This window comes from Solenopsis invicta, chromosome 11, assembly GCF_016802725.1.
Source record: "Solenopsis invicta isolate M01_SB chromosome 11, UNIL_Sinv_3.0, whole genome shotgun sequence".
Lineage (NCBI taxonomy): Eukaryota > Metazoa > Arthropoda > Insecta > Hymenoptera > Formicidae > Solenopsis > Solenopsis invicta.
In genome coordinates, this window is record NC_052674.1 from 2734684 (window position 1) to 2749771 (window position 15088).

Genomic DNA, 15088 nt, shown 5'->3' on the forward strand with positions numbered 1-15088 from the left:
TTTCACAGACTCTTCGGCATGAATTTCTTATAAGATTCGTCGGATCCATCCGGCTAAAGTATTTACATTAAAACTAAATTGAAGTATATAAAAAAAAAAGTATAAATAAATTCCAAGATATTAAAATCATGACTTCTGCAATAATTTAGAAGGTAAGATAATTCAGAAAATCGATGACCGTCATAAATTAAAGATAAATGTATATTAATTGTTGTTCGATAATTTATGAACGTAAATTTAAGAGTTCGCGGGTTAAATAGTGGCGCGCAGTCAGTAGCATGACGTCAGCTTTGCTACGTGAAGTTAATCGCGCGAGAAACGCAACCACTTCATACCATTGCATTTGCGTATTCTTTTCAGAACGCCGCGGACGCAGAACAGATCGATTGGAATGAGTGGCATTGCGGATCGTTTAATTGGTAAGTATAATAGATATAAACATCACAATTCGTTGAAACGCGTATGTCTCAATACTCATTCAAGCAAAGATCCACGACGCTGTCACGCATCGCATTAATTGCGACGCGCCAAGTTGACCGTACGAGAGAGAAACCCCTTTCACCGTATTAATTGTGTTCCTCTTTTACTTGCAGAACGTGTCAATAATCAAGAGCCGGATCGATTGGGGGATGAATTTCATCGCGATGTCTAACTGGTAAACGAAACCTTCATTAATGCTACGTTATAATTATTTGGTTAATGTACGACAAAAGCGATGCCGCATCGCAGCATCATACAATCATACATATGTAATACAGGTATGCAGCGGCATGCACAGTGGCATGGCGTCACTTTTGACGCGTGAAGTTAGCCGCGCGAGAAATGAAGCCATTTCCCGCCATACTAATCGCAATTTGCGTATTCTTTCCAGAACGCGGTGGACGCACGGTGGACCGCCTCCAGAATGATTGGCATCGCACATCATATAATTGGTAAGTATGACGTATATAAACCTTGCATTATAATTCTTTCAAACGCATATTTCTCAATACCCATTCGAGCAATGACGATCGACGCGGAATGTTACCGCACACCGCGTCAATAGTGACGCGGGAATTTCACCGTCCGGGAGAGGAATCCCTTTCGCCATGTCAATTGCGTTTCCCAAAATAGGGTTATTATTTTTTGCGAAAGCGTTATAAATCAAATTTTTCATTGTTTTCTTCTTTACAGCTGATTTTAGGGCCAATATTCAGGCATTCGCGACTAAAATAATTTGTCGTTGATTAGGAAAAGAAAGAATAAACTTAAAAAGTTTTCAGTTTTTAAATTTTGAAAAAACTTTTAGCTTGCACAGCCAAAGCATCCTTATGCTCATACTGATATACCTGATGTTCATACAAATAATTGTTGAAAAAAAGTCAAGACTAGTATATTTTCATCTATTAATTTAATATTATAATTAATGTAATAATGTGTTATTTATTATATTTATTTATTATCAACTTCAATTTCCTTTGTTAATGAAATTTGTATTCCTCACGCGCGTTGTTCCATTTATTTCGATAAAAATATCACATCTGGCACGCAGCGGTGATTGTCTGCTAAAACACCATCAATACCGCAGATTCGTCAGCTGTCAGTTAAATGCTTGAAATTCCATTTGAGCCGGAAACCGTTCTCGCGCCACGCTCCGAGAGTTTGGTCGCAGTTTCGGTTACTTTTCGCCAAACCGCATCGGCGACTGGCCTCCATTAATCGATCCCCGTGTATCTCGACCGTCTATCCGTCCCATAATTCCGCGTCGTGGTTTTGTGCGAGACTCTGCGGCGAAACTTCTTCCGCAACATCGGAAACCTTTCCTGCTTCTAATTTTCGTCAGCGATGACGTCGGTGGTACGCGTGGGGTGCGCGCATCCCGATAGATGCATCGAGGAATAAATGTTGTCGAATGAATGCCCCAGCCGAATAGATATATTCCGGGCTTCTGAATATATATTTCAGTTACGATGAAATCGGATTTTTCGCTCGTTCAAACAGCGGTGAAGCAAACGGAAATCGATGGAAATGTACAAAGATAATAGTATATCTGGCGGAAAAGTTTTTCGCCGCTCGATTTTTCTGTAATTCTTTTTACGCAGTTTTTTTTCATATTTATTTTGTTGCTTATTACTTGTGTATAAAAGCAATTATTTATGAAGAGATCGATGATTCTCTAAATATTTATTACAGTTTTCTCCCTTGTCTAACGAAACGCGACGTGAAGAAAAATGGATGAATATTCAATGTTATTAACTATTTAATATCTAATTGAAATACTCAAAGTAACGCAAAAGTAAAATAATTTAATCTGAATTGGTAAAATTTTATTTAAAGTACGTATTTATTTACTACAGATATTTTTAAAAATATTTGTCATACAGATTTACATTACTTGTGCAGTCATTCTCTTTACGAACAAAATGCGTTTATATTGAGCGAAAGAGACTGCAAATCGAAGTCGAGCGCCCGTTAATCAACGTTTTAACGATATCCGATTTAGGATAACGTAACGCGGCGTAATTCATCTTTTTATTTGTCGATTCTCATCCGGCACTATTTCTTCCTTCGGGTCTGATACCCCGGAGGGGTTTGATTTAAATTGGAGCACGGCGACATTTCAAGTGGGGATAATGTATATTAAATATATGACGTCTGTATTGGTTTTACGATGTCATTAGTAACGATTCCCTTTACGACCTGTTTCTGAGTTATAAATTACTGGTCGGATACACGACGGTGGAGAGAAACAGTGTAATTAGCGTTACTGTGCGCGCGTACCGGATATATATGCCGAGGTATAATTGGTCTGCACACGATCACACGCAAAACTTGCCTCATCCATTTTGTACTCTAACGTCGCGAGCATAAGTCTTGTGATCTCGTGTGGATCTTCAAAGCGGTCAGGTTTGAATGTATCCTTTACTGTTCATATGCATGCGCGTTTAACGTTACATGCAGACAATTATAATACCACATTATCAGAGAGGTCGCCCATTGATTTTAACGATCAGAATAACACATATAACACATATATTTGTAGAAATAAAATACGGTATAAATTTCTCAGAGTTGCAGTTACTTTCATATTATCACTGCAGCATATTATTCAATATATGACGTCGTTCTAAATCATCGAGGAAGTTGTGGTGCGTGTACGAATCTCATTAAAAGCAGATATAGCATAGTAGTATGGTACATTTTGTTCGTATAAAATAATATAATTCGAAACTCTTTGACACGAAGTTGTGAAATAGTGTAAACGCGTAACGTAATTTTTCTTTGAAAATGTGCGCAAAAATCTGCAGCCAAGTTAAACACAAAATCTCTTTCAAATAAAAATTTCAAATAAATTTAACGCTGCTAAAGTAAGAATTGTTTTAAACAATTTTATGTTGAACATATAAAGGAGACATAAATAATGAATTTGTACAAGTAAAAAAATCGTATTATCACAATTGATAAAAAAAAGGAACTAAATCAAATTAACAGATAACATTCTACTTTCAATACTTATGAAGCTATTTTTTCGCGCATAAGCGTAGAAAGATCGTTTTTTCATCTGTCAATGTTAACGATACATCTGATTTGCGGAGAAACGCCCTTCGGATAAAAGTAGATGATGAACTCGTAACGAGACGGAAATCGTTCTCCATTGAAATTTTTCAACCTTGCACCAACAATAATCTCGATGTCGTTCGGCCGACGGACGCCTATTCTCGTACATGAAATTCGCTCGAAACGCAAATTTTCGCTCCATTCGATCGAACGGTAGCGTGGTAAATCGTTGGAGTTTAAGTCATACGTACATACCGTACATTTCCTGTAAGCACAATTCCATATAAGTTGTCAGTCGCAGGCAGCAGCTTGTGGCTTCCAAGTGAAATTATAGAAAGTTGAATGCCATCGATGTGTCCGGAAATATCACGTTCTTCCTCGAACCATTAACACGTTTATTTGTCCATTGATGCATCCACTGGCGTTGGTTGACATGATAGAGTGTGAAATGCAAGATGCAAAGAAAAATACATAAAAATATATTGCACAGAATATAATCAAAAATATATTTCTTGAAAATGTTTAATGAAGTATGATTTAACTAATTGGCGATTTAGATCAAAATTTAATTATTTTATATTTTATCTATTTATTTACAGTTAATATAATTTTTTATTTTTTTAATTATGGGAATTCTATAATACAGTGTGTGTGTGTGTGTGTGTGTGTGTGTGTGTGTGTGTGTGAATTTTAGTTTCAAACTAGTATCATCCATTTACTCGCATTGTCAAGTTTCTTTTTATATCTAATTATTTTGGCGCATTGATCCTGTGCGCAGTTTGCATAATTATTTGCAGTATATGCAGTTTCACATGTAGTCTCAGTATAATATGTCACTTTGGAAAATAATATTTATGCGTTTTAGAAAAAATTTAAATATTTTGAATATTTAAAAATTTAATCTCTTCTTTTTTATCTAATACTTAACTTGCTAACATTAATTTTGCCAACTTTTATGTATAAATATGTAATAAGTATTTTGAACATAATTTTTTCTTAATAAACTAACGGATCGTAGATTAAGTTAATGCGTGCGTTGATTTTGAATATAATAACAGAATGGTAATATTTTTTTTTATTTCGATATAAAACAACATAAAATATCTTTTGTTTAGAAAATAAATACTAAATATAACAAATTTATTTTGGCACGCAAACGCCAAATTTTTTATGTAAGAGTAAAGTAAAATTTGAATAAAATATTAAATTTTACATTCTGAAATACATATTCTGCTTTTTGAATTTATTAATTTATATTTTTTTATATTAATATATTTTAGATAAATTAAGAAATATTATTTGGAAAAAGGATTTGAATGTACTTTTTTCTTTTTTTTTTACTTAATTATTCTTAATTATTTCATGAAAAAAGCAAATTTTTAAGTGAATAGATAACAGATATTTTACTTTATATAAATATTATTTTGTAATAATTATTTATTTAATTTTATATCGTATATATTCAAATGATTTAATTTATTATGCTCGAGAAGTTGCCAAAGTAAAGTACATTTAGATTTATATTCAAAATTTATACCTTTTTTCATATCATTATACAGAGTTGTCAGGTTGGGGGAATTTTCCCCTAAGTGTAGTTTTTGTTAATATAACGGAGAATTTTTTGGGTGGATAAAAAGTTTAAAAAAATCTTTATGGTAGGAAAATGTAAAGATCTACAATAATTTTATTCTCCCAAGTAATCTCTGTGATAATAGCAATTAACAAAACTCAAAATTAGGGGAAAATTCTTCAAATTGCTGATTCTCTTCAACAGAGTTCTTGCATAAGTAAAGTTATATATAATAAAGCATTACCAAATATTAAATTTTTTCTCCGTTATGTTAACGCAATAATCGTATTTGTGTACAAGATAATGGTGTTACTTTATTTTAACGAAAACCGTGGATTTAAAAATCTTAATAATTATTATTATCAATTAATTATTATAAATCACACAAAAACTATTATAAATATCTTTATCAGCTTTTAAAATACAGTTTTACGAAAGAGTTTATTTATGTTGAGAACTGTAGGAAAAATATTTTTTCGTACACAAAACTCTTTGAAAAATATCAGCATCTCACTCATATATGCAAAAAATCGTTTCTTTCGGAAGTTATTATTTTTTTGTTGGTTAATTAATATCGGAATCGACCGCAACTCTTCGGAAAACGTTTTAATATGTTAAGAACTGTAGGAAAAATATTTTTTCGTACACAGAACTCTTTGAAAAATATCAGCATCTCACCCATATATGAGGAAAATCGGCTTTTTCGGAAGTTATTAATTTTTTGTTGATTAATTAATCGGAATCGACCGCAACTTTTTGGAAAGCGCTTATTTTATTTGTGTTTTTAAAGGTCTAGAATATAACTTATTTTGTCAATGAAAGTGTAAAGTATATCTTAGTGTTACATTAATTAAAGCTTTTCTTTAATTCTTCGTACATAAAATTTACGTTATTTATCAGTAGCAATACTATATTTAAAGAAAAGTACCTATAAGTCCTTTTCCTTATTTTCAGTTAAAGTTAAGTTAGGTAATAAAGAGTAAGAAACATATTGTTTTATACTTTAAACAATATTTCTTTTTTTACATATTATTAAAAAGGTAATGTTTAAAATATACGAAAATAATAAATATAAAATTATCGCAAGAACCAAGCAAGTCCAGAGGTATTTGATTTTTTTATTTTTTTTTTTTAAACAAACCTTTAAAGTATTAATTAGCCTGCAATTTTGTTTTCATATCTATTATACATTAATAAAGTTTTTATTTATCTGAATACTTATATATTATGTACATTTACATATTATTCAGTGCATATCTTTATATGTTATTAAATTATAACTAAATTTTATTTTTATAAAATTCTAAAATTTATGTCTATAATTATGTATGTCTATAAATGTGTTATAAATATATCAAACTTTAATAACAATGTAAGGTACAGAAATAAAAACACGAATTGAGAAAATCTAAAGCTCACATCTTCGTTGAATCACTTCAAATATCGAATCTCACCGAGAATCTCACCGCAAGTAAGAAATAAGGAATAATATAAATTCCGAAATAAACCTCGTGTAATTATATTAGAATAAATATTTGATACACTGAAACAAAAACAATTTGAATTTTAACAGCTACATTTTTCGCCACTATGAATTGCATGTAATACTTGAAATATTATTTTAATGTCTTAAAAATAATTTTCTAATATTAACTTGTGTGTCTTAAAATCAAGTATTTAAATTAACGCAAAATTAATCAACTGTAAAATAAGTGCTAAATTTTTTTTTAATCCGTAAATAACTTTTATTGGATTTTACGTCATATAACTTTAACTAGTAGAATTAATTATTTATATGGGTAGATTATGAAAGTTTGGGCTTAAATTGACACATCAGAACAAATAATTTTATTTATTGATGATGAATACATAATTTTGTTAAATAGCTTATATGGATTATATGTTAAATCGATACTAATTAAAATATTACACCAAAATAAAATAAAGTATTTGTTATTTAATAATAAATATTGCTAATTTCTTTATATCGTCACTATTACCAATTGTATTTATATATTTATATTATTTATTATTTATTAATTTCTCTATTTTATTTTTACTTTATTTTATATATACATAATTATTTTATTTCTACCATTCTTTTTTTACCTTTTTATATAATAAATGCCTACAAATTTATTTATGTGATTTCAGTATTAAATATTAAATCTTAATTTAATCTGTTTTAATTTATCCATTTTAAGGCAATAGATTTATGAAATATAATATATGTAATGATTTATTATTGTAATTTGATATAAATATCGATATAAATATTTCATTATATTTTATTATAATTATCATAGATCTATTGCCTCAGTTATAAAAGTTTGTCACTCACCTACCAATGCGCATCAGCGGAGTTATTTTGCAACGTTTTAATGATTCTGTAAAAAATGCAAAATCCAAATTAAAGCAGGATAGAAAAGACATTCAATATTTAAAAAAATAATTACTGCATATAATTTTTATATGTTCTTTAAGTGAATGTTTAATCATTAGAGTAATCATGTAATTTTTTAGGATACTTTATTAAATACAAGTTTCTATAGAATTTCATAACTGAAAAAATTTTCTTTTTCTAATTTTTATTTTGTGAATGTTTAATTAAAAAATAAGCAATACTTCTGCGTGTAACATATAATATATAAATAAATTATATTTACCGCATGTTGCTCCGCCGAGGCTCGACGCCTCTATTAGATCTCCTCTCAGATTGTCCGAATTTTCAGCATCAAAAGCAAAATATTTTTTTTTATATAACACTCGCGAAAGTAGATCATGACGATATTTTGCACTGCACTCTCGAAATCAAAGCTAAAAGATGCGATAACGCAAGATTTTATCAGCGAAAACATTTAATAAACACTTCTATAAATGTTTAATAAACATACTATTTCCGCCAGGGTCGGTACGCGTAATCAGATATAACAAATGATACGAGAGTTCGTAATAATATGAGAATTCAATGCGACGCAAGCAAGTTTAACTAACAGTATAAAATCGTTGAGTTGAGACTGCGAGCTAAGGCGCACGCTGCTAACCGACGAACAGGCCGTTGATCGCGACGCAAGGTCAACGTCCGACAAGGCCGCGCCGTGACGCTCTGTCTACGCCATTCAGTCTCTTTCCCCCACTACTCCTACTACTCACTATGCACGTACGGCACGTAGGCGACGTGCGTCTCGGCGGCTCGGCTATCTCCGCCGCCGTTCGGCAATCGTCGTTGAGCTGCCGCTGTCGCCGACTCCTAGCGCTACTAGCGCTAGTGCTGCTCGCGCCATATTGCGTCATGTTGTTATTGGTTAGGTTATCGGTTACAATGAAGCTGCTCCGTGCTTCTCGCGTGTCTCAAGTCCGAATTATGCGCAAATACAGTTTCGGGAGTGTCGATGTGATTGCGGACGAGTATTCTGATACACAGTGAGTCGCGTTGTCGTACGTGAAACGCGAGTATCGTGTGTGTTTGTCGCGTAGCTTCGTCAAGTTTTCGCGCGTGTTCGCTGGAATAGGATACTTCATCCACGCAGTAGAATATCGCGAATGTCAAATGAATCTCTATTAGTAGTCGTGCGATCATGTTGGATACAAGATTTGTTATCACGAGTGAGTTTGTCTCGTTTCTGTCTACGTGTGCATTCATTCAAACGATTCTCATCGCTGTCTCGGATAACGTGACGCATCAGCTGCTCGTTCTTTCTTGCAATGCAATGCCTGTTAATACTCTCGCTCGTGTTTCGTCTTTTATTTGCGTTCACGTGTGTATATTATTTGCATAATATCGAGAGTACTGATCGGGCGGTCGTGCGTAAAGTTAATGAGAGAATAACAGATCGAGATTTCAGCAGACTTTCAGGTAAAAGTCAGCATCTGTGGAGCAACTTGGGAAATATTTTATTAATTGTTGTATTTCTGCGTTTTTGCAGATGTATTTTTGTAATTTAAGTATAAAGTCCTCTTTAGAATTCTATAATTTGTAACAGAATTCGAAATAGAATTTTATTTGTAATTTTTGATAGAAAACATGTGAATAAACAAGACGTATGAAATATGCAAAGTGTAAAATGCTCGTGAATTGTAAATGACATAATCTACTGTGACTACGTACTGAAATTCACTGCTAGTACTGAAAATCTATAGTATATGTGACATGAACTATAGATTTTCAGTACTGGCAGTGTATATCGGAACACAGCCTGTCATGCTTGATCATCTTCATGACCATATCTTGGTTCCAGGGGCAAGTTATTAGTTTATGTTTTACTCGTGAATTGTAAATTGGTACACAGCCACAGTAACATAATCTACTGTGGCTGTGTATCGAAATTCACTGCCAGTACTGAAAAGCTATAGTGTACGTGACATGAACTATAGATTTTTAGTTCTGGTAGTGTATGTCGACACGCAACCTGTCATATATTGGTTCCATTGGCAAGTTACTTGTTTATTAAACTGAACATAAGAAATATTATTGCCCATAGTAGTTAAATCTATAATTTAGATAACTTAAATAACAAAAATAAACATGTTTATACTGATACATTAGAAAAGATTCTTTCTGAACTAAAATGTTACTTAACTCTTTCATGTCTGACTTTTCTAGGAATAATTAGCATTTAATTCACGTCTCACTAGAGATTTTTAGGGTTGCTGATTATAAACCTGTAATCAAAATGTCAAAATTAAAATGGCAGATCTAATATACTGGATTAAAGTATTCAAATCCAATAAAATTTAATATTTTATCTTTCCGCATAAAATAAAAAGAGAAAGTTTAAGCTTTTCTTTTATATGATATGTAAATAAAAATTAATGAAATATAATTAAGTTTTTGTGACTTGTATACTTTGCATGAATTTTTTTGCATTAATTAATTTTTAAAGTGAAGTATCAGAGTGTCTAATTTCTGGATAAACTGGAACAGTCAGAGATTTGAGACTGTGCTCTTTGGAATCAGGGATTTTTCTGGAAATTTTATTGCTAGTCCTTGAATTTTGGATCGTTCTAAATTAGCATTACTGTATGTTAACATTATTGTATGTTTTATCATTCGAATTTTATACTTCTGAACTTCTGGTAGCTAAATTCACATACATATTGTAGACAGATTATTGTGTAGCATTAGTAGATATTATTTTCCAATTTAATATTTAAATTTTAAGTGACTTTGTGATTACATGTTTTTAAAGAATATTAAAAAGTGTGTGTGTAATAAAATAAATTGATTTTAAAGCTACATTCAAAAATTCTCTTACTTGAAATTTTGATAAAAATTTTGGAAAATCCTGGAATTTTCAGGGGATGAAATTTTGAATGAACATTCTGGATAAACAATTTTATTTTTGGAACAAATATCTGTCAAAATTATGAACAAGTTGCACTCAAAAAATATTCTTTAACATATTTAAAACATTTAATTTTATTGATACATTTATATGTGTTATAGATTGTTGTATATTCTACAACTGTGCATCGTGTGCGTGTGCGAGAACCTGAAATGGAACGTTGACTAATTATGAGGAGGCGATAGAAGTTTGAAAACTCAAACAGAGGAGGCCTAGGAAAGGTATTAGGTACATACCGGTGGAGCAACTTTGGGGTAAGTATTATTGCTTATCTACGTACCCTTCCTTCTCCCCCTCCCCACACACACATACACAATTTGTCGTCTTTTTCGAATCGTTGAGTCATTTTATTTTGATAATTTGAAAATAATAGTGTTACAAAAAATATCTGTAACTTCATAAGTTTATTTTAATTCAAATTTTTTTGAAAATAATATAATTATAATTATAAAATAATATATATGGTATAATTATTTTCATAGTTATTTAATTAGAATGCAATTAAAAATTATTTCTGTGTATAAATTATCTCATAAATCCATAGATTCATTATTATAATTATTTTGATTATAATTGTTTTGATTTCTTAGAAAACTATTTTTAAATATATATTTTTAATTTATTTTTTATATGCTTGAACAAATTTATTTTTTTTTGTTTGTCAAGTTGACGTATTCTTGTCGCCGATTTAATTGAAAATAAACGAACCGCAGCCGGTTCGTCGCGTCGTGCGTTTTATTTCGGGAGTGCCGTTTAAGTTATCGGACTAAAACTTTTGTGAATAATTAGTCCGCGCGCGATTATAATATATTGTCGCGGGTGTTTTTCGCGAGTGTGCAACGGAAAAAAGAAGAAAAGATTTGACAATCCAAATGTCTTGAGAGGAGGAGGAGGTCTAGGAGAGACATCGGGCCCCGGCGGAGCAACTTTGGGGTAAATGTAATTTTTTATTAATGTAAAGTTAATTGTTTTTTACCATTTTATTTGATTTTTTCTAAATAAATTAAAAGGCAGAGGAAAAAACACAAAATATTATACAAAATGAATTTTGTAAGGGTATATTCGGATATTATTATATTAATCTAATTGAAGATTAAATTTTAAAAGTTTGATGTGCGTATATGAATGAACTTTTAAAATATTGATTATTTTGAGCGCAATTTTAATTTAAATCTTACGTTTGTTTGTTACAGTATCATCGCAGCTTCGTGGCTGATAAACTCCGCTCGTTGCGCATCGAATCGGTGAGTGACGAATTTTTTATAATAGGCTAACGAATCTGTGAGATTTATTTTAGATATATTCATGTATTATACTAACAAAATGGCAGTGATGAATATAAATGCGACTTTTCATAGATTCGTTGTCCTAAATTGGGTAGACTAGATCAGATTATAAGCTGAATAATTAATTCTGGAGCATTATTTATCGATTTATTGTGCTTACGGGAGTATTTTCTCGTAACTACAGCGAGCTTACATTCGAAACATTTAAAGACATTTTTTTATAATAGTTAAATATTATTTTATACACATATATATTTTTTTCTTCTTTCCCTTTCTCTTTCTCTTTCTGTGTCTGTCTCTTTCTTTTCAAACAATTTTCCAGGATTAAATATTGTATAAATTGATATAAATTAATATAAATATGTTAATAAACAATAAAAATGAAATGACACCGTAAGGATACTCGGGAATCCGAACTCCAAAAAATAATTAGTTTTTGAATGCGATTAGAAAAATTACCCTTTTTTTTGTATGATTTATATTCTGTTGCTTACGTAACTAGAAAGAAATTGTTAGCAATTCTATTTGACAGTGCACCGACAACAATTTTAATAGAGATTCCGATCGATCCAAAATTCTTGAGACGTTTTTGCCGCGCTATCATTGTCAAGCATTCAAGATTTTTTAATATAAGCTATGCATGTGTACGGGATATCTTCAAAGACGGTCCGACAACGGTTAGACAATTTCTTTTCGTTCACCTTTAGCATGCGAGGCATTTTATCATCCACTCACTTTTCTATCGAGAGGCAGAAAGCTATGTGATCCGAACGGAAAGAAATATCTCGAACGAGCATTGATCGGAGAAGCAAGGACGGGATGTCTTGTCCAGCAAGGATTCCACGTCTTGCCGGGTCCCTATCCTTTAATAATACATCTTCGAACCGTTAATCACACCGATGAAATATAATTTAATACCTCAACGACCGAGGGACGACCACTAAAAATGACGAACGACCGGGAAACACGCGGCAAACGTGCCACCTACAAGCGATCTCCCAGGCGCGCCACCCCGGACGTGCAATAACGATAAAGGGTTGGGTATTCCTGAACGACCCTTCTGGTATGGGCACTCGTGAAAGGCGTGTGTGGGCTGTACATTACATTCGTCCACTCTGCCGCACTCAATAGCCTCCCAATTCGCTGGAATCCTTCGTATATGGAGCGTCGGAGTGGTCCTCTACCTCTGCAAATAGTAGTGGGACCAATCCGGTACTTACGTATAATATTCAATCAATAGAATGTCCACGCATCGGTTTAGTGATTTACATCATTGATATGACAGAATGTAAATATATTATTCACGTGAAAATACATGTGCGAAATACAGGCATTGGAAAAGAGATTAAAAGCGAATATAAACTTGCTCGGTACTTGCTATGAAGTTTAGCACAACTGTTTAATAACTTATCGTCACTTCTTAATATTTTTATCTGCTTTAGATGGAATAACTTGAACTTTTTATAAATTAATAAGTTTTTGTTAGTTTTCCAAAGAAAGTTGTAGAAAAAACGATATCTTTTTTTGTTTTAAAAATACAGAAAGAACTACGATAATAAAGTGTTAGTTCTTAATTCTTCAGAAAAATAAAATTGAAGAAGAAAATTTAATTTTTTATTTTTTTCCGTAAAATACAAAAAAGAATATGACTGTGATCATGATAGCGAACTTTATAACATTTTTACATTTAAATCATTGACATATAGAAAAATAAAAGTACCTTATTTCTCTTAAAAGAAAAAAATCTGTAAAAGTACAGCAAGGAAAAAACTGAAAAAATATTTTTTCTCAACAATTTTGAGAATTTTTTCGACCTAAGAACATTAATAAGCATACGATCATTATCGAAATTATTTTTTAAATATTTTGATAAATTATTTATAACATTAAATTAGTTTTATTAGAAATTTCTTTGTTGTATTAAAAATATTCTAGTATTCTAAACGAGCAAGATATTAATTTAATCTTTATTAAAGCTTGAAAGTGTAATAATGATAAAGAAATGTAAACCTTATTTTTTTTGTCTCTAACTGAAACAATGTAATTCCTCTTTTTATAATAATATAGTTTTAAAGTCGAGTTTCGAGTCTCGAGAAGATATTTCCGCCAAGAGTTTCGTTTCATTCTTAGCGAGGAGGATTCTTGGGAGAGGCCATGGTCACGTAGATATCGATTATATTGATCCGGAGAGGACGATCCAGTTACTGGACGAAGAAGTCTTCGTTATTGCCGGCATTCGTACTGATGAGATTCGCTCAAGCATGTTCTTTTCGACCTTTATGTGACACTCGTGGGAGCGGAAGTTGTTGCCAAGGTTCGAATCGAGATGTTGTTTGTAACAATGACGGCAATTTCAGTGGACAAAGGTGTTCCTGACGATTTGATCCGCGTGATTTTGGCAGTGATTCGGGAACTTGCTGAGATTTTGAATTAAAACAGATTCGCGTGAATTAGCCACTATTGAGTTTTCATTGTTAGAAAACAAAAAAGAATGACCACGATAATATTATATCTCAATCTCGTCATATGCACAGCAAGAACGTCCAAAGATTGTTTATTGTCATATGTAGGGGAGACTGGAACTCGTTGGCACAAGAAATAAATTGAAATGGCAATTGAAGAAATAATGAAAAAGTAATAACAAATCTCCTTTATCGCACAGGTATTTTTTCCTGAGTTTTATTTAAATCAAATAATTACGATAAAAAAAAAGAGAAAAATCTAATTCAAGACGAGATAAGTAAATTTTCCAGCGTTTCAATATTACATATTAATGTTCTTCAGCAATGTTTGAGATCAAACGTATGTAGGGATGGGGTATGATTCATACTTAAAGCAAGCTCGCGCTCGAGTGAAAAGTGTGTGAACTTTCATTTAAGATAGTTTACATAAAATAAAATAACTTACATTTATCTTTCTATAGCAGCATTCTACTATCGGATCATCGAAAATAATTTTAAAAGATGGAATTTTTAACAAGTATGAGAGATTTATATCCACGATCTGATTTTTATTTTTATTACGTTTTGATTATTTTAATATAGAGTTTGGGCAACTTATACCGTGATATGTGCCAATTTATTTTACTAGCTAAACAAGTTACAATGCAAAATGTTTGTATTTTACTTATTACAAAGGTATTATATATAGAATTGTTCCTGCATAAAAATATAGAGATTTTTTTTGTAACATATTAGCATATTTAACAGTTAATTAGTTGTTTAAAGAATCAAATGCAACAATTATAAAAACTGTGCCTATGAGTTCCTATTTCCTTTGTAGCAGAAACATCGAAGAATGCTATCTCTAACTTTGCGTGATGTTATATTTATTCTTTCATTTTCTGTCAA

General features: G+C 31.5%; 1 long non-coding RNA gene across 1 annotated transcript; it reads left to right on the forward strand.

Annotated features, from left to right (window-relative positions):
- Window positions 1-78: 78 nt before the first annotated feature.
- Window positions 79-11696, forward strand: LOC105194635. Its single transcript, XR_850657.3, has 6 exons — window positions 79-419; window positions 594-655; window positions 872-932; window positions 10554-10706; window positions 11119-11385; window positions 11646-11696. It is a non-coding gene; the product is annotated as an uncharacterized LOC105194635 (long non-coding RNA).
- The last annotated feature ends 3392 nt before the right edge of the window (window positions 11697-15088 follow it).